The sequence below is a fragment of the Aquarana catesbeiana genome, linkage group LG03 (genome assembly GCF_042186555.1).
Source record: "Aquarana catesbeiana isolate 2022-GZ linkage group LG03, ASM4218655v1, whole genome shotgun sequence".
NCBI lineage: Eukaryota > Metazoa > Chordata > Amphibia > Anura > Ranidae > Aquarana > Aquarana catesbeiana.
The window spans coordinates 348499427-348517998 of record NC_133326.1 but is presented as its reverse complement, the minus strand read 5'-3'; the positions used below and the strand labels follow the sequence as shown (position 1 = coordinate 348517998).

The window sequence follows — 18572 nt, the reverse complement described above, 5'->3', positions numbered from 1 at the left end:
CGCACGCTTGTGGAATGCCCTTACAGGTTACTTGTTTAGAGTTACCGAGGAGGTCTAGTGCTAGAATGAATGGTCTCGCTCTAACGTTCACAGCGATATCTCACATGTGTGGTGCGAACACCAATTACATATGCGTGTGCAACTTATGTATGCGTTTGCGCAAGCACAGATGGATGGGGGCACTTTACATTTTTTTTCTGATTTATTTTATTTTTACATTGTCCCTTTATTTTTTTTTAAATCACTTTTATTCCTAGTACAAGGAATCTAAACATCCCTTGTAACAGAAAGAATGACAGGTCCTCCTTATGAAGAGATCTGGGGTAAAAAAAAAAAATATTGCGGTCAGAAAATGGTTAAACAAATAAAAAAAATACACAGATGATGCAGTCTGTCAAAAAAGCAAATCTGCTTTTGCTCCCTGTAACATAGTTTTGCTACCTGTTGACCCTGCCATTAGATCCATTTTTCCACTTACATCAACAGGCCAAGCTGTCCAGCTGTCAGGTTTCAGTTAGAGGTTGGGACCAACCATTTACCACCGATGGATGATAATACTGGTCAGCTTTTATTCATATGACCTAAAAAAGGAGTTCCAGGTGTGGCATTTTATACATAATTACATTGGTCCAGCTTGGACCAATGTAACTATGAATATACCACACCTGGCCCCTGGAAGCTGAAAATCACTGAAGTAGATACCTCTAATACAGTGATCTCCACTTGCTTCCGGGTCCTGCCCTGCTGCATTCTAAACACAGGAGGTTGGCCGCTCAGCACGGACATCATCCAGAGAATACATCGCATTTTCGGAATAAATGCAAAGCATTCTCTGATTAGAGGGGTGGAGAGGCAGAGCGGTAATGTCACGCTCTGCATATTGTCCAATCATGAATGCAAGCCATTAGCTTGCACAGACTTCCAGTGTTCAGGATGCAGCAGGGCAGCCCTTCAGTACGGGACTCAGAAGCATGTGGAGATCACTGGTATAACGGCGTCTACTTCAGTGATTTCTAGCTTCCAGGGGTATCAGCCAGGTATGGTATTATGCATAGTTACAATGGTCCAAGCTGAACCAATGTAACTGCATAAAATATTCCTACCTGGAACTCTTCTTTAAAATTTCTCTCTAAAAAAAAAAAAAAAAAAGAAAACCTGTTGCTGCAATTGTAAAAAAAAAAAAAAAAAAGTGATCTGGAGCTGTGCTTTACTGTCTTTTACTAAAAGGCCATTTAAAACTACAGTACATGTCAGTCTGAGACTACCCTGTCTACAGAGTGACAATGCTGCTGTGCTAATAACCCTTATGCCGTGTACACACGATCGGAAATTCCGCCAGCAAAACTCCGATGAGAGCTTTTTGTCGGAAAATGCGACCGTGTGTATGTCCTATCGGTCTTTTGCTGGTGGAATTCCAGCCAGCAAAAGATTGAGAGCATGTTCTCTATTTTTCGGTCGGGAAAAGTTCCTATCCGAAAATGCGATCGTCTGTACAAATTCCGAAGTGCAAAATTCCTACGCATGCTCAGAAACAATTCGACGCATGCTCGGAAGCATTGAACTTCATTTTCTTGGCTCATCGTAGTGTTGTATGTCACCACATTTTTGACAGTCGAAAGTTCAGAGAACTTTTGTGTGACCACGTGTATGCAAGCCAAGCTTGAGCGCAATTCCGTCGGAAAAACCATCCAAGTTTTTTCCAATGGAAAACCCGCTTGTGTGTACGGGGCATAAGAAATAACAGCATCATCACCCTATTACAGGAAGCAGAAAATTACCAGATCTACTGGCGGGATCAAAAGGCAATAAAACTATGTGGCAGAGGGACTTAGAAAACAAAACCTCTTGCGTTTTGCTAGTGACTGACTGCATCATATATTTCATTTTTTTGATGATTTTAAACCTTTTAATAAACCTTGCAGTATTACACTATATGCCCTCTTCTCTTCACTTTTAACTTTACTACTCCGATCATCTTTGACTAAGTAAAGTATGTAGGATCTAGAGTCAAGTGGTGAAGGAGAGGAGATTCCATTCTCTGAGGCACAACCTAACTACATATCTGCTGGACAGGAGACACCATCTTGATATACACAGGTGTATTATTCATCTTTATCTGGTGAGTGGGGATCCAGGAGGGGAGCACAGGAAGTCACCAAGATTACATCAATGTGTCACCAGCCTTGCACCTCACACTTGATGAACTTTATTGTTTGCACCTTATTCTGTAATTTTTTTGAATTTTTGAACTTTATTGTATGCCCTTTTTTTGCACTATATTGGCACTTTGTTACACATGTTGTCATATGACACATATTTGATGTGAGTGTATGCACACATTTATGATTGAGAGAGGCAGCACTGAGTATATATTTTTTCTGTTGTCATTTTTTTGGGGTGTTCACCCTGCACTACAGTGGCATCCCTATTACATATGTACATGTGGGTGAGTGTGTATGTACATTTTGTATTTATTTTATAATTTATTTGCAATTTATTTACAATTTTATTTTTCTCCACGGCGCGGGTCCATCCTTATCACTTTTACTTAGAAAACAAAACCTCTTGCGTTAAAGCTAGTCACTGATATTTTATTTTTTATTGCGCCCTTAATTACACTTTAAAGAGAACAGAGGCACAGAACTACCAATAAGTAGCAGCGGTTTCTAAAAACGTAGAACTACTTAACGTAGATCTACTTCCCCACCACTGGCAAAGCTGCAGCTGCTGAGCCAATCCGACTATCTTTAGATTACTTTTTTCTTTCACGTAAGTGAATATGATCCTAAAGTACCCAAGCTCCGCAAAGAGTCAGCTTTCCCCATGCTCCTGGATAGAGTACTCAATTTCTTTTGACATTATACCATGGCCTCAAGATCAGAGATTGTTTCTATTGTGGAGTTATGTAGTAAAGAGCTTTCATATCTTCCAGATGGATTCTGAATGAGAAGTACTCATGCACACTTCTCCTGCTTTTGTTGGCTTTTCCATCCACTCACTGGACCCATGCCCTGCTCTGTTTTTCAATGTGTTCATCCCCCCCCACACACACACAAACACACACACACACACATTTCAACAAGAAAGTTGAACCCACGTTTGGTTTTGGATAGAGTATAAGGGTTAAAACTTCTCAAAAATCCTACAATGAGTACCCCATGTCGCATGAACCCAAACAAATAACAAACTCTTCTCCATCCTACTTAAAGAAACACTTTCATGCTACCTATTTAGGGCAAGGTGACAGTGTCTGCACACAGCTCACGTGTCTCCCCCAGGCATGTATACTGATCCCACAATGCTCCCTCACAGTCTTTCTGCACTACCGAACTAGCCTACTGGTAACAAAGTAGTGCTTTGGCCATGGGGCAAACATATTCTTTCCTATTTAATAGCACTTGCGCAAAAGCAGCTGATCCCTAGAACGAATACCGTCACCTGGGGTGAGGGTAAAATTATGTCATCCCCTTTTCTGTCTCCAACACCAGAGCTTACACAGGTGGGAACGCTTCAGCAGTGGTGGCAAGGGGGGGTGACTGACTAAATATATATGCCTGGGGTGGGTGGTATATATAGAACTTCTAGGAATTCTGCATTTTGAGTTTATGAATCGTTATAAGGGTACATTCACACCAGGTGTAGTGGGACTACATGGGCGCTATTCCACTGCCTGCACTGCAACACACACCAACTTCCTGCATTGAAACGCAGCAGCTGGTGTGAATGGCCTCTAAAAGTCTATAACTGAATATTCAACAAAACATACCAAACATATCCTTTTTTTAATGCAACCTTAGGCTATTAATAGTTCTGGAAGGATACAATATTAAATGTTAGAAACAGTGCTGAAAATAAAAATCTCTAAGGATTTCGCAGGTAAACAATCTTAAAGAGCAATTCTTAGCAACAAGCAAAACTAAATCTATCTACATACAATAACTGTACTATATTAACCACCTCAATACTGGGCACTTTCACCCCCTTCCTGTCCAGGCTATTATTCAGCTTTCAGCGCTGTCGCACTTTAAATGACAATTGCGCGGTCACGCAAGACTGTACCCAAATTAATTTTTAATAATTTTCTTCACACAAAATAGAGCTTTCTTTTGGTGGTATTTAATCACTGCTGTTTTTTTTTATTTTACTAAAAAAAACAAAAAACTGATGTGCGCTGATGAGGCTGCACTAATGGGCTCTGATGAGGCTGCGCTTATGGGCTCTGATGAGGCGGGGCTTATGGGCTCTGATGAGGCGGCGCTTATGGGCTCTGATGAGGCGGCGCTTATGGGCTCTGATGAGGCGGCGCTTATGGGCTCTGATGAGGCGGCGCTTATGGGCTCTGATGAGGCGGCGCTTATGGGCTCTGATGAGGCGGCGCTTATGGGCTCTGATGAGGCGGCGCTTATGGGCTCTGATGAGGCGGCGCTCATGGGCTCTGATGGGGCGGCGCTCATGGGCTCTGATGGGGCGGCGCTCATGGGCTCTGATGGGGCGGCGCTCATGGGCTCTGATGGGGCGGCGCTCATGGGCTCTGATGGGGCGGCGCTCATGGGCTCTGATGGGGCGGCGCTCATGGGCTCTGATGGGGCGGCGCTCATGGGCTCTGATGGGGCGGCGCTCATGGGCTCTGATGGGGCGGCGCTCATGGGCTCTGATGGGGCGGCGCTCATGGGCTCTGATGGGGCGGCGCTCATGGGCTCTGATGGGGCGGCGCTCATGGGCTCTGATGGGGCGGCGCTCATGGGCTCTGATGGGGCAGCGCTCATGGGCTCTGATGGGGCGGCGCTCATGGGCTCTGATGGGGCGGCACTCATGGGCTCTGATGGGGCGGCACTCATGGGCTCTGATGGGGCGGCACTCATGGGCTCTGATGGGGTGGCACTGATGAGGAGGCACTATTATGCTGCACTGATGGGTACTAATAGGCAGCACTGATGGGCACTAATGGGCGGCACTGATGAAAAAAGCCTATTTAAACCCCTGCACAGAAGACCCTTGACTAGTAGAAGGAGGGACATGACAAAGCCTACAGTGGGTGCATTTACAGCCTAGTACACACGCCCAAATGTCGGGCAGCATCGGCTGGTTCAATAGAAACCGTCCGACATTTGGGCCGTGTGTACTGGAGTCAGTCCGGCTTCTGTCAAAGGGGCATGACCGAAAAAGGTCAGCCAACTGGCTCCTGATCAGCGCTCTCAGCCGATGACTGAGAGTGCTGACCAGATGATTTTGGTAGGGGGGCTGTCCCCCTATCGGAACACAATAGCACAGCAGGGGAGATCGCTGTGCTAATGTCAGATAGCTAGTACAGCTGCTCCTCCTGAACTGTATCTGTTTTTTTAGTTCACCCCTGCTGGTGTGTACTAGGCTTTAAGAATACCACTACTACTTTAACAAAACAAACTGACTAGGATTAGTGCCAGTAAAACAATACAGGTTACAGTGTGAGAGGGGCCTAAAGCAGGGGTCTCAAACTGGGGCCCTCCAGTTGTTGCGAAACTACAAGTCACATGAGGCATTGCAAGTCTGACAGTTACAAGCATGACTTCCACAGGCAGAGGCATGATAGGACTTGTAGTTCCGCAACATCTGGAGGGCCACCAGTTTGAGACCCCTGGACTAAAGCCATCAAAAAGCCCTCAGTCCAATCAGTGCACAGAACAGTAAAGCCTTTATGAACCAAAAGGAATTCTCATTCAAGTCTCATTCCATCACATATCCCAAAAATAAGAGGACTATTCCTCTTTTCAGGATAGTAAACGGGGCCATGCAAATCATTGCTTAACACCCCACTGACTAGATGCACATCCAGAACCGCTGGGGTATGGTGCAAACATTGCCTAATGTTATAGACGGTGCTAGCTAAGATGCCGCAAGAGCGATTTCTGCTGTGGTCTTTTAGGCAGCCCATTCAAAGTTAAAGCGGAGCTTCAGTCATTTTTTTCATCTTTCCATCTATTAAATCTTCTGCTCTTGTTGTTTTAACTTTGGATAGTAACATTTTTTTTCTGCCAGAAAATACCTTATACAGCCCACTTCCTGTTTCTTGTCTGATAAAAAGCCTAGACTTATGACATCATGCACAGCTCTCTCTCTCTCTCGCTCTCTCTCGTAAGAGTTTGCCAGGAATGGAGGGGGGGAGGGGGAGTCATAAGAAGCCAATGAGAGCTGCAGAGCTAGAGGTGTGCCTCTGTGTAAATCCAGGAAGTGAACAGGCAGCAGCTTCAGCTGCCCACAGTTGAAATGTCTGCAGCCAAACTCAGTGGAGGGAGATTTCTGCAGCATATTTGGCAAGTACAGAATCACAGTATATATAAAATAAAAGTGCAAAGTGGTTGGAGGGAAGCTTCAGAATGGCAAAGATGTCTATTACAAATTGTGTGAGCAGACTGCAGTTCCTCTTTAACTTGCATGTTTTATTCTCATGCACACTGCAGCTCAAAAAAGCTGCTTCTTCAGGCATTTGAGCTTTTTTTTTTTTTCTCTGCCTGTAAACTCCCCTCCATGTTCGCCTATGTGTCCATGCACACATTCTATGCATTAAGATAAAACATCTTGTGTGTAGCAGCTGCCCCAGCACCCCCTAATTACTTACCCGAGCCTCATCTCTCCCCAGCGATGTCCACAAATGTCTAAGCCGTCCGTGACACTCCTGATTGGCTGAGACACAGCAGCGGCGCCATTGGCTCCTACGGCTGTCAATCAAAGTCAGTCAATCAGGGGAGAGAGGGGTGGGGCCGGGGCTCAGTGTCTGAATGGACACACGGAGCTGTGACTCAGCTCCAGTGCCCCCACAGGAAGCTGCTGACTGTTGGGGCACTCGATAGCAGGGAGGGGCCAGGAGCAGCAAAGAGGGACCCAAGAAGAGGAGGATCCGTGCTGCTCTGTGCAAAACCAAGTGCACAGAAGGTAATTATAACATGTTTGTTATTTTTTGAAAAAAAAACAAGACTTTACAATCACTTTAACCACCTCAAATTCGGACACTTTCACCCCTTCCAGTCCAATTTTCAGCACTGTTACACTTTTAATGACAATTACTCAGGCATGCAACACGATACCCAACTGACATTTATATCTTTTTTTGAGACAGATAGAGATTTGCAAATAAATCATCTTTTTTCATAAAATTTAGGCCAAAATGGATTCTGCTACTTTTTTTGGTAAATATAACCAGTATATATTATTCAGTTTGTGTGAATGTTACAGGATCTGTAAAGCTGACATACAACTTGACTCATTTTTTATTACTGGGAATAATGGAAATTGTAGTCGTAGGTCAACAGATCAAATTGTTCCTATTCTATGTAACCTTTAATGCCAGACGGGAAATCCTACTCCGTTGGAAACCTCCCAATATTCTTACCTCATCTGACTGGTGTGCCCGTGTTGATAGAGTACTGCCGTTGTATAGGCTTACATATGAAAGACAGAATGGCCCGACCAAAACTGACAAGATCTGGTCTTCTTGGATTGATGCTCAGGCTCATGATTGTAGGGGTTGTACAGTCTGCATAGTTGCCACCCCCCCCCCCCCCCTCTTTACTTCTGGTATAAACCTACTATATTGCAGGAGTCTAATTCAACCGCATACAGCTAAGATCATGTGTGCATTTGTGATGGTGTTGCTGTCCCATGATTAAAAGCTTTATTGTATTGTACACGTCTGTTTTTCCTCTGTAAAAAGCACTGGTGGAATAGTTCTTCATAGGACTTGAAATTACAGTGATGTTTTTGACATGTACTGCATCTATGCTGTTGTGCATCTAAGTCTAATGTGCAATTCTTTCAATATGCTTTTCTACATGTTAAAAGATCTATTAGGTAAACTTCGCCACAAAAATGAAAGATATGCTTTCAAATTTTAATCTACAAACAAGTAGCATATTTAAATCAAATTACACCCAGAGATGACAATTAAACTTTGAGAGTCTCAGACAGGGACTATATAGGGTTCTAGTTTCCTCTAAACAATCCTCTGGCTCGCTTTCTCTTATCTGCAGTAATCACAAGTTTGGACACATATGTAATGCATAAATTATTGATTCCTAACGGAATAAGCTGTTAGGGTTGGTTGACATATAAAATGTCAATTTAATGTATTTTTGCATTGTGGGAATTTAAATGTAAGTTCTGTTTTTTATCACGCCTTTCAAGAGATGGTTGCATTAGAATGATTCATTTTAAACTTTGTAAGCGGTTTTATGAAAAGCTGATGTTTTTCACATATATTAGGGAGAATGGGAAAGGCTATGTCCTAATTTCACCTCCACTCCTGTTACAAAGGCAAACAATGTCATCAATCCAGACACTACAGGAATACTCAGGAGGTCAGGACAGCAATGCATTAATGGTTCATTTTTGGACAATGAACAATGGTTTCTTCATTGTACAAATTAACCATTTACTAAGACATTTGACTTTGAAAAGTGAGAGCCAACTATGCCTATGAAGCATTTTCTTATGCTGCATATGCATTTAAAAAAGGACACAACCTCCAAGTACTTGCTGTATTTACATTTGACTTTATAGCATACCTATAAATAAAACTTAAAGTCTTAAAAAAAGCATCCTCGAAAGATTGCTTTAATTTAAAATTGTGCTTCACTTTGCTTGCCTTTCCTTTTTAGCATAACATATAATAGCTTTGTAGATGTAGCCAGGTGCTTGGCTCAGAATGGAGAGTGACTTAAACGCTGGTTGCAACTGCTCTCTGTAGCTGCTGCTCTACAGTGCTGAACTGGTTAATAGCTACATTATATCAGCAGAAGGAGGGAGCTGCTGAGCAGGAAGAGTTCAATAGACTGAGTCAGGCAGCACTGCTGTGAATTGTAGTCTAGAAGAGAGAGACCCAACTGCAATCAAGAGCTTTTAAATTGCATTTCCCAGAGGGAGACTGGCAGAAGGATGGCAAAGAGCTACATTTTCTCAAGGTGTACAGGACACAGCTTCCTCTTGCCATCAGGGAGCCCTGAAGATTGCACATCGCTGTCCAGTGTTCACCATCACTGCTGCAGAATGTTGGCCTGAGCAGGATCTGAAGTGCTGAGCCCAGATGTGCCAACAGCCAGCCACCTGTGAGCAGTGTGTGGAGTACCCATTGAGTGGTTCCAGATGAGAAGCTTCAATATCACCGAGACTGATAAGCAGCTACTGTGGGACTTTACTATTTGCTGCTTAAGAGACTGAGTCCTTTAAGAACTGACCATACAGCCATCTAGTACCCTTATTGCTGCCTGCAGGCTCGACTGGGAATATTCTTATGTCCACCATTGGTACAACTGGGCCCCAAAGCTAGCCGGCTAAAGAGTTGGGCCTAAAGACTATCGCTTTGCAGCTGTTACTCAGAGACCTTACCTATTGCATATGCTAAGAGTTACCTCTCATGGGAAATTGAACCATATCCTAGCCATTCTCCTAAAGTGCACTCTAGATTAATTACAGTATTATTCACATTGCAGTTAATGCTTATTTGCACTGTTTATTTACTGGCTTTGCTGATTTGTTGATTCCAGTCTAGTGGTACAGAACTCTTTTCTAAGTTACCTTGGCATAGTGATTATAGTCTAGTCTAGTCTAGTCTATAGTCTATGGTCTAGTGGACTGTGTCAGAAGCTACCCTCTGTGTGTTCATTTATGCTCAAACCACCATGTATTCTAACCCCTACCAATACATTGAGTTAATTTACCACTAAACGGTCTTCTGTATATTTCCTGGTACTAACTCACAACCAAGTTAAAAAATGTATCTGCACTGGCGTTCCTATAAGTGCTTGTTGTAACTTTCAATCCGCTAGGTGTATCAGAGGGGCTGAGGTTGTTCTTAGATTTGAGGCACAGAAGAGAGAAGCACTACATGTGGGGTTTCTCGTCTGGAAGTTCTCTGTTCTAGGAACATTACCAAGACAATGAGCCAGAAAACAGCCAACGTGGACTCAGTCACTGCAATTCAATAGTGTGAGGAGCAGGACGACTGACTGGCATCAAGCATGGCGGCTGATATCCATTGAGACATCTGGAAGAAGAGCAAACCCATCAAGTGGTAACAGCACTCGTTCCTGACCAGAAAGTGTTTATAATGGACTTCAAAACAGACTAAGTGACCTATTGTATGTACAGTATACACTACTAGAATAGAGAAGGGGGATTACCGCATGTTTCCAACAGAAGTACTCCACCTGACACCACAGAAAAAAGTCTTGGAGTTACAGAGCTTCTATCCAGAAGTCCTGAAGGTGCTACAGAAGCTGCTAACTGGAAAGGCAGTGAAGGAGCCAACTGGGTGCCCATCTAGTACAGTCAGCTCCAAACTCAAAGATGCGAGGAAACAGCGGAGGTCCAATACCTCACAGAAGGCCTCCCTGCTGTTCCCGAGCAAACGTCCAACTCACTCTCCTTGACCTCAGGCAGATGGTCATGGAATGCACACCATTCTCCCAGAACAAAGTCGTTGATGCCCCAGAAGTGGGTCAGGAAGAAAGTACAAATACAGACTGCTGAATCAACTCCAAGCAAGTTTCCTGACAAGTTAGTAGGACCTTTTCCCATTGTGCTGGTCCACATAGAAGGCACCTATACGAAGACCCTTTCTGGATACAAGATCACAAGAGACCCTGCTATATAAAGTGCAGAAGGGAGCATTAACTAAAGTCAATTAGAAAACTGTGGCTATTTGTAATTTAGGTTTTTGTAATTCCAGAGCAGAGTAAAGATGTTCTAGAGATGCAAGCAAGTAGATCCTTATTTTAAGAAACAAGGGCTGCTAGGCAATATAAGATCCCAATCACAGGTTCTCTTACAATTTAGGATCGCGGGCAGATCTTTGTTTGTGGTATCTGAATATACTTCCGAACAGTCTTTCTCTGTTTCCTTAAAAAAATAAAATAAAATATATATACTAGATTTATTGCCCTCCTTCCTTTGGTTCTAGTACATGTGCACCATACATGATATGGTCACCCCAGCTATGGTCACCCCAGCTGTGGTCCCACAAGCCTTTTGGAACATGTTACATGTTCAAACCGTTTTTAAGATGGAACATGTAACATGTTTCCAATGCTGAAGCCGATGCCCGATCCCCCTCCCCCCCTCCTGTGACAGCAGTACGGGGGAGAAATTCCCTGTACTAGCTGTCACTTTTTTAAATTAGCATAGCTGGGCTTCGTCTTTACAGCCATGTCATTTATTCGCACAGCTCTGTGTATAAATGACCTACAAGCCCGACATCCTTTAGGGGTGTCGGCTTGTAGTTCTCAATGAACTACCACGGCACTAGTTCATTGATTCTTCCTATCATTGTATCTGCTTGCCCATATGGGATGTACAGGCACACAGATACACTGACAGGTCTGCAGGAGACCTGCTCCAAAAAAAAAAAAAAAAAAATAATGTACTTTTTTTTACCTGTAAATAAATGTGCATTCATTTTTTTTTTTTTTTTTTTTTTGACCATTACAACAGGTGTCAGCAGATCTAATAATAGTGTGGAATAGTCCATCAAAGACTACTGTCTAAACGAAAATATATTTATAGTCCTGCTCAGAAAGAAAGACCATAGGATGGTGTCAGTAAGGCAGTGGATGGTGTCAGTAAGGTAGTGGACAGTGTCAGTCGTTTTTATTTTTATTTTTTATTATTTTTTACAATTTTAGTTTTTTTACAACTTTTTAGGAACCCCAGTAGGGGGCTTTGGTGGAATATCAGGGGTCTAAACAGGGGGAATCTGCACCACATGGGGTGATTAGGGTGTGCCCAGGCACACCTGGCACACCCTGTGCGCACGCCTATGAAACAGACAATAAACCAAACAGTGACCCACAAATAACAAATAACCATACACAGTAGATGGGGAATACCATAATCAAGAATGTAAGCCAGGCGGTCACGGGAATACTTACATTGGGGGAGGAGGAACTGACCAGGATGGACGTGCAGTGAGTTCGCTCCACTAGCCCAGGCAATCAGCTGTTGCATGTCTTTAATGATTCCATAGACCTCCCCAGTCCTCCCATACAGCACACTGCTGAACAAACAATTCTCCAAGCCAGCTGCCTGTCTTTGTGCCCTTTCCTGCTCTCAAGCCCTGGTGTTAGGCTATTGGATCCACGGACGATCGAGGACGAGGTGTTGTGGAAGGAGGAAGTGGTGAGAATGAGCGGCTAGATCCGAGTCTCACCGTGAAAGCACGAGCTAAACTGAGTCCCGCCGAGTCCTTCCGATTCGAGCTCCACCGCGTTCATTCAACCGCTCGGAGAGAGGGATCCCACAGACCGGGTGGAGGGAGAGTCCACGTGTGCAGAAAGTTCTCTTCTATTTTTTGTTGAGAGAGGAAGGAAGGAGTGGAGACAGAAGAAAAAGGAAAGAAAAAGGAGGAAAAGAAAAGGGAAAAACTAATCCCCACGGAGTGCAGAGGTAACAGTGTTACTGATATAACCCTGGATGATTTTTTCTCAAGAGTCTCCATAACAGCAGTGGGGAATAGTGTTATTCCAGATATATACAAGGTACTCTACTAGAGGCTATAAGAAGTCGGATATGGCAAGGTAAAAAGTGCCTTTTTATTTATTAATATCTGATCTGATGAACATTACCTGATTTGGTTCTGTTAAATGAGGTAAAGGAATATTACATTTGTTGAAACGAACTCTAAAAGAGACAGTATACATAGTGAAATAAGGGCGGTAAAATTTGGGTTCAAGTGAGAGCTTTACTCCCTTATAGCTGTATACCTTAAATATAGCATGCCTCCTAAAAGCACGCATTCCCAGAAAACAAAAAGGGGATCATTGGGGGGGTCAGCTAAATATCCCCCTAAACCCGCATCAGCACAAAAGTCAGATATTAAAGGTTTTTTTCAACAACCACAGGATCAACAAAATAGCTCTATTCTAACTGAGCTAAATTTCTCATCTCCAGCTGGAGAAGTAGAGCATGGAACAAGTAGTAGCCCTAGTGAGCACACACAGCTTCTTATGATGGATATGGAGGGAGCAGAAGGAGGCCCCATGTGGAATTTACAGACATATATAAAAGCTCTACCAACCAGGGAAGATATGGATAAATACATACACAGATTAGAATCCTCTTATAAATCTGAAATACAAACGTTGAAAACATCTCTGACTGATATGCAAAATAAGATCATGGACATGGACACTAAAATTGTAAATCTGGATCAAAAAATGATTTTATTAGAAGAGAAAAAGATAGAACACGATCGATACTTGAGCTACATAATAAATATCACGGACAACCTCGAAAATAGAAGTAGACGAAACAATATAAGAGTCAGAGGACTTCCTGAGACTGTGAATGTAGAGAACCTTGGGAAAACTCTCCAAAATATATTTAATTCATTGCTGGAGCGTCCAGGGGAGACAGAAATAGAGATCGACAGAGTCCACAGAATCCAAGGCCCTAAAGTCAATGATTCAGGAAAACCTAGAGATGTGATTTGTAGAATACATTTTTTTCAGGTTAAGGAAAAAATTATGATGGCGGCACGGCGGCACCGGGATTTTGAATATGAGGGTGCGCAGATTATATTTTTGCAGGACCTGTCAAAATACACGCTAATAAGAAGAAAAGCAGTGAAACCATTGTTGGATGTGTTGAGGGAAAGGGAAATCCTATTTAGATGGGGTTTTCCTTTCCAGGTCATTGTTCATCAAGGCGGCCGAAGGGTTATTTTTCAGGACATTAATGATCTCCCTGAATTTTCTAGACTTCTGCAATTACCCCTGATTCATTTGCCAGACTGGCCACATTCATATCAGGGATTGGATTGGAGACAATATAGAGGAAGATAGAGAGCTTTAGTGGTGGATGGGTGGGGGGGGGGTCCTTGTTGTTGTTGTTTTTTTTTTTTTTTTTTGTTTTTTTTTGTTTTTCCCACTTAAGGTATTGGAATACGTTTTGGTATATACTGGGGCAGGGTTTAAGTGAAGAAAAATTAAAATGTTGTTTTTTTTTTTTTGCTTTTTATTTGTTAGTTAGTATTATGATTGAGATGGACTATATGTTATAAGTCAAAATATGTTTCTGATAATTTCTTAGAGTAAAATTGTACATTATTTTGGTAGGTTGGGTTGGTGAGGATCTTTTTTTTTTTTTAACGATTGAAATGGATTATTTGTTATAAGTCAAAATATGTTCCTGATAGTTTTTCAGAGTTTTTTAAATGCACATTATCTTTATCATGTTTGGTCGGTGGGGTTTTGTGTTTTTTTTTTTTTTGTTTTTTTTTTTTTTGGGCGTGGGGGTCGGGAGATCCCCCCCCCCCCCTTTTTTTTTTTTTTTTTTTTTTTTTTTTTTTTTCCTCTCTTCTCACTAAAGGTATTGGTACATGGTTTGATGTATATGGCGGAAGGGGTTAAGGCAAGAAAAATGAAAATGGTGTTCCTATATGTGCAGTATTTTGTGTATCACTTTAGATAGCTGATGCGGTTGAGGGTTTTTTAACCCACTGGGTGGGATAGGGGGACCATTTTGGGGGTTCATGTTTTTTCTACACTGGACAGTAGATATGGCTGACTGTCCTCAAGTTTACACTTTACTGGGTGGGACAGGGGTTTTTTTTTTTTTTTTAGGGTTTTCATGTTTTTCTTTTATGTTTGGCAATATTCCACTATAACTCACTAGGCACCAGTGATGCACAAGGTTTGATTGGTATTTGACGTGGGGAGGGCGTGGGGGTTGGGGGATTTTTTTTCCCTTTTTTTTTTTTTTTTTTCACTGAAGGTATTCGTACAAGGCTTGATATATATTGGGGTAGGGGTTAAGGCAAGAAAAATGAAAATGTTGTTCCTATATGTGCACTATTTTGTATATCACACTAGATAGTTGATCCGGTTGAGGTTCTTTAACTTACTGGGTGGGATAGGGGGACTATTTTGGGGGTTCATGGTTTTTTTTTTTTTTTTTTTTTTTTTTTCCCTCTCCCACTAAATTTTGTAATGGATACAGAATTTATTTATTAATCTATTTTTTTTATATATAATTTTTTCTATATTTTTTTTTTTTTTTTCATTCTATCTTTTTTCTTTAAGGATATATGGGCTATAACTGTTTATATAATATGCCTGATTAGAGGAGTTTTTTTTTTATTTTTTTTTTAATTGATACCGTGGGATTTTTTTTTTTTTTTGGAATAATAAAAATATAGCCTGGGCTAGGCACGTTCAATCCTGGGGAGGATATCCTTTTATTCCCCAATCTAGGGAACTTACTTGGTAAGGTTAGACTCGAAGGAGTCGAATAGATAGTGAGTAGAAGTAGGTTGTGTGGCTGGGTTGATTGGGGTGAGTGGTAACAGATTTGTGGCTTTTTTTTTTTTTTTTTCTTTTCTTTCTCTCTCCTTTTCCGTATGGACTCAATTAAAATATGCTCTTATAATGTTAGAGGTTTAAATTCAGCGGCAAAGAGGGCGCAGGTTCTGTACTCTTTCCACAGACAAAAAGTAAATGTGATTTTTTTTCAAGAGACCCATTTTCGGGCGGACCATATACCCAAGTTGCAAAAGGGATATTATAACGCTTGGTATCATGACTCCTTCGCATATTCAAAATCGAGAGGAGCCTCTATAGCGATACATAAGTCATTACCACATCAGGTTTTGGAAGAATGGAGAAATAGAGACGGTAGGGCAATATTTCTCAAGCTCCTAATATTTGGTAAGAAATATACATTTATTAATGTATATTTACCTAACCAAGGACAATCTAAAGTAGGAGCACAATTGATCACAGATCTTATGGAAAAAGCGGAAGGGATTACGATAATTGGGGGAGACTTTAATTTTATATTGGATAATGATAGGGATACTTCAGCAACATTAATAATGCAGAAGGCTAAGGATAAAGTCAAATTTAGGGAAGTAATGGCTAAGCATCATCTGGTCGATATATGGAGGGCGCTCCATCCCCTGGAAAGAGACTATACGTTCCACTCCAAGGTTCATGGTACTTATCACAGAATCGATTTCTTTCTGATGAATCAGCTGGGAGTAGCTGTGACTTCCTCCTCTGAAATTGGCAGTGCCATATGGTCAGATCATGCACCGATATTTCTAGTATTAGATATTTCCAGGGAGAGGAGCTCAAGAGGTACCTGGAAATTGAATGATAATTTGCTATTTGATGAGGTATGCGTTTCAGAAATAAAGAGGGCAATAATAAACTTTTCTAAAGATCATATAAGCGATACTACCTCCCTTTTGATCCAATGGGAAGCGTTAAAATGCGTAGTTCGGGGCCTATTCATAAAGCATGGGGCTAGACTAAAAAAGGCAAAAAGGAATAGAACGACCCACCTCCTGAAGGAAATATCTAAACTGGAAACTCAGCATAAGCAAAATCCTCTTAGAGAAGTATTATTAGAATTAACAGAAAAGAAAACGGAACTGCAAAATCTACTTAATGAGCAGACATTACAAATTAGGGATAAAAATCGTACGTTATTTTACCAACATGGCAATAAACCGGGTAAATTACTGGCAAGAGCTTTACGTCAGCGAATTAACGCCTCATCCATTGTTAAAATCAAAGCAGATAATGATGAAATGATATATGATCCAAAAGGTATCTTGAAAGCATTCCATACTTTTTATAATAATCTATATAATTTACCAAACCAATTAGCAAATACAGACCCGATAAGATATCAAGAAAATATACAACAATATATCAAAGACACAGCATTACCATCACTAACAACAACAGATATAGAACAGTTAGAACAAGAATTTTCAGAGATAGAAATACAAAAAGTAATAGATTCATTAGTGATAGGGAAAAGCCCAGGCCCGGATGGTTTTACCCCACGGTTTTATAAAACATTTAAAGACGTCTTAATCCCTATTATTAAAAGAACGTTTAACTCTGTATCTACCTCTCAACCGTTTGTCCCGCATAGCCTACAGGCATATATCTCACTCATACCTAAACCGGAAAAGGATCCCTCTTTCTGTGGTAATTATAGGCCAATATCCTTGACTAATATTGATATTAGATTGTATTCAAAGATTATCGCTAACAGACTTACCCCAATAATACCGGCACATATACATCTAAACCAGGTGGGATTTATAAAGGGGCGAGAGGCGAGAGATAATACGCTTAAAACATTAACACTGGTGGAATATGCCCGGAGACGCTCCATCCCATCCTGCCTGTTGGCAGTGGACGCCGAAAAAGCATTTGACAGGGTGGGATGGAGCTTTCTCAGGGAGACATTAAAGCAGTGGGGGATTGGTCCCCTACTGCAGGATAAAATAATGGCCCTTTATCATAATCCAATGGCCAGAATACGGGCAAATGGGGAGTTATCGGATACAGTAAATATCACCAATGGAACTCGTCAAGGATGTCCATTGTCCCCAATTTTATTTGTATTAGTTATGGAACACCTCTTAATAGCGATTCGGAAGAATAATGACATTAAAGGCATCAAGGTAGGGCAGATTGACTATAAAATGTCAGTATATGCAGATGACTTGTTATTGTACATCACAAATCCGGTGGTGACAATACCAAATCTAATAGCAGAATTTAAAAGATTTGGAGATTTGAGTAATTTTAAGGTGAATTATAATAAATCTGAGGCCTTAAATATTTCTCTGTCTAACTCTTTGGTTGAGCTCCTAAAAAAAAACTTTTCATTTAAATGGCAGGAGGAGGCAATTAAATACCTCGGAATTTTTATCCCTAGAGAGATGAATAAGATACAGGAACTTAACTATCTTCCGCTAATACGTAAAATAACAAAGACACTACAACTTTATGATAGAGGGACCTTTTCCTGGATGGGAAGGATAAACATTGTAAAAATGGATATACTGCCTAAAATCATTTATATACTCCAAACGATACCTATATATCCCTTAAGAACCATAATGAATCAAATCCGTAAGGCTATAGGAAGTTTCATTTGGGCAAAAAAGAGCGCCAGAATAAATAGGAAAACATTATATAGACTAAAAAAGGATGGTGGACTGGCTCTCCCAGACATTTCGTTGTACCTCAGATCAATATTTATAACCAGGATTGTGGATTGGTTCCATAATATGGACAACAAACAATGGGTGAAACTGGAGGAAGAAGTCACAGACATAAAACTGAAATCATTACCTTGGATTAAGAGGGAATATAGACCCCGGGAAGGGGATATGCCCTTCTTGGTCGTATCAACCTTGAAAGTGTGGGACGATTTGATAAAAAGGGGGATAGGATCTACATTGAGAGGTCCAATGACCCCCCTCTTTAGCAACCCGGAATTCCCACTTGCTTTTAAAGCCAAGACCTTCCTAAAGTGGCAAAGGAGGGATGATACAAGGATAGTGGAAATAATGGAAGAAAATAAACTCCCCCCATTGGAGGCCCTTGGTACCGAATATAGAAAGAAATGGTTTCAGCATGGACAACTCCAGCAATACATTTCATCTTTGACGAAGGAGTCCATAATGAATAGACCATTGTTAGGGTTAGAAAAAATACTGTTACAGAAACATAGACCCACACATATCTTATCTGTTGTGTATAAATATTTAATTTCAGAAAACAAGGAGGAAGGGTTAC

General features: G+C 41.4%; 1 protein-coding gene across 3 annotated transcripts in view; it reads right to left on the bottom strand.

Moving 5' to 3' along the window:
* The window catches only part of SH3PXD2B (SH3 and PX domains 2B), a 296070-nt gene that overhangs the window by 128670 nt on the left and 148828 nt on the right, over positions 1-18572 (bottom strand). The gene's annotated exons all lie outside the window — the stretch shown is intronic.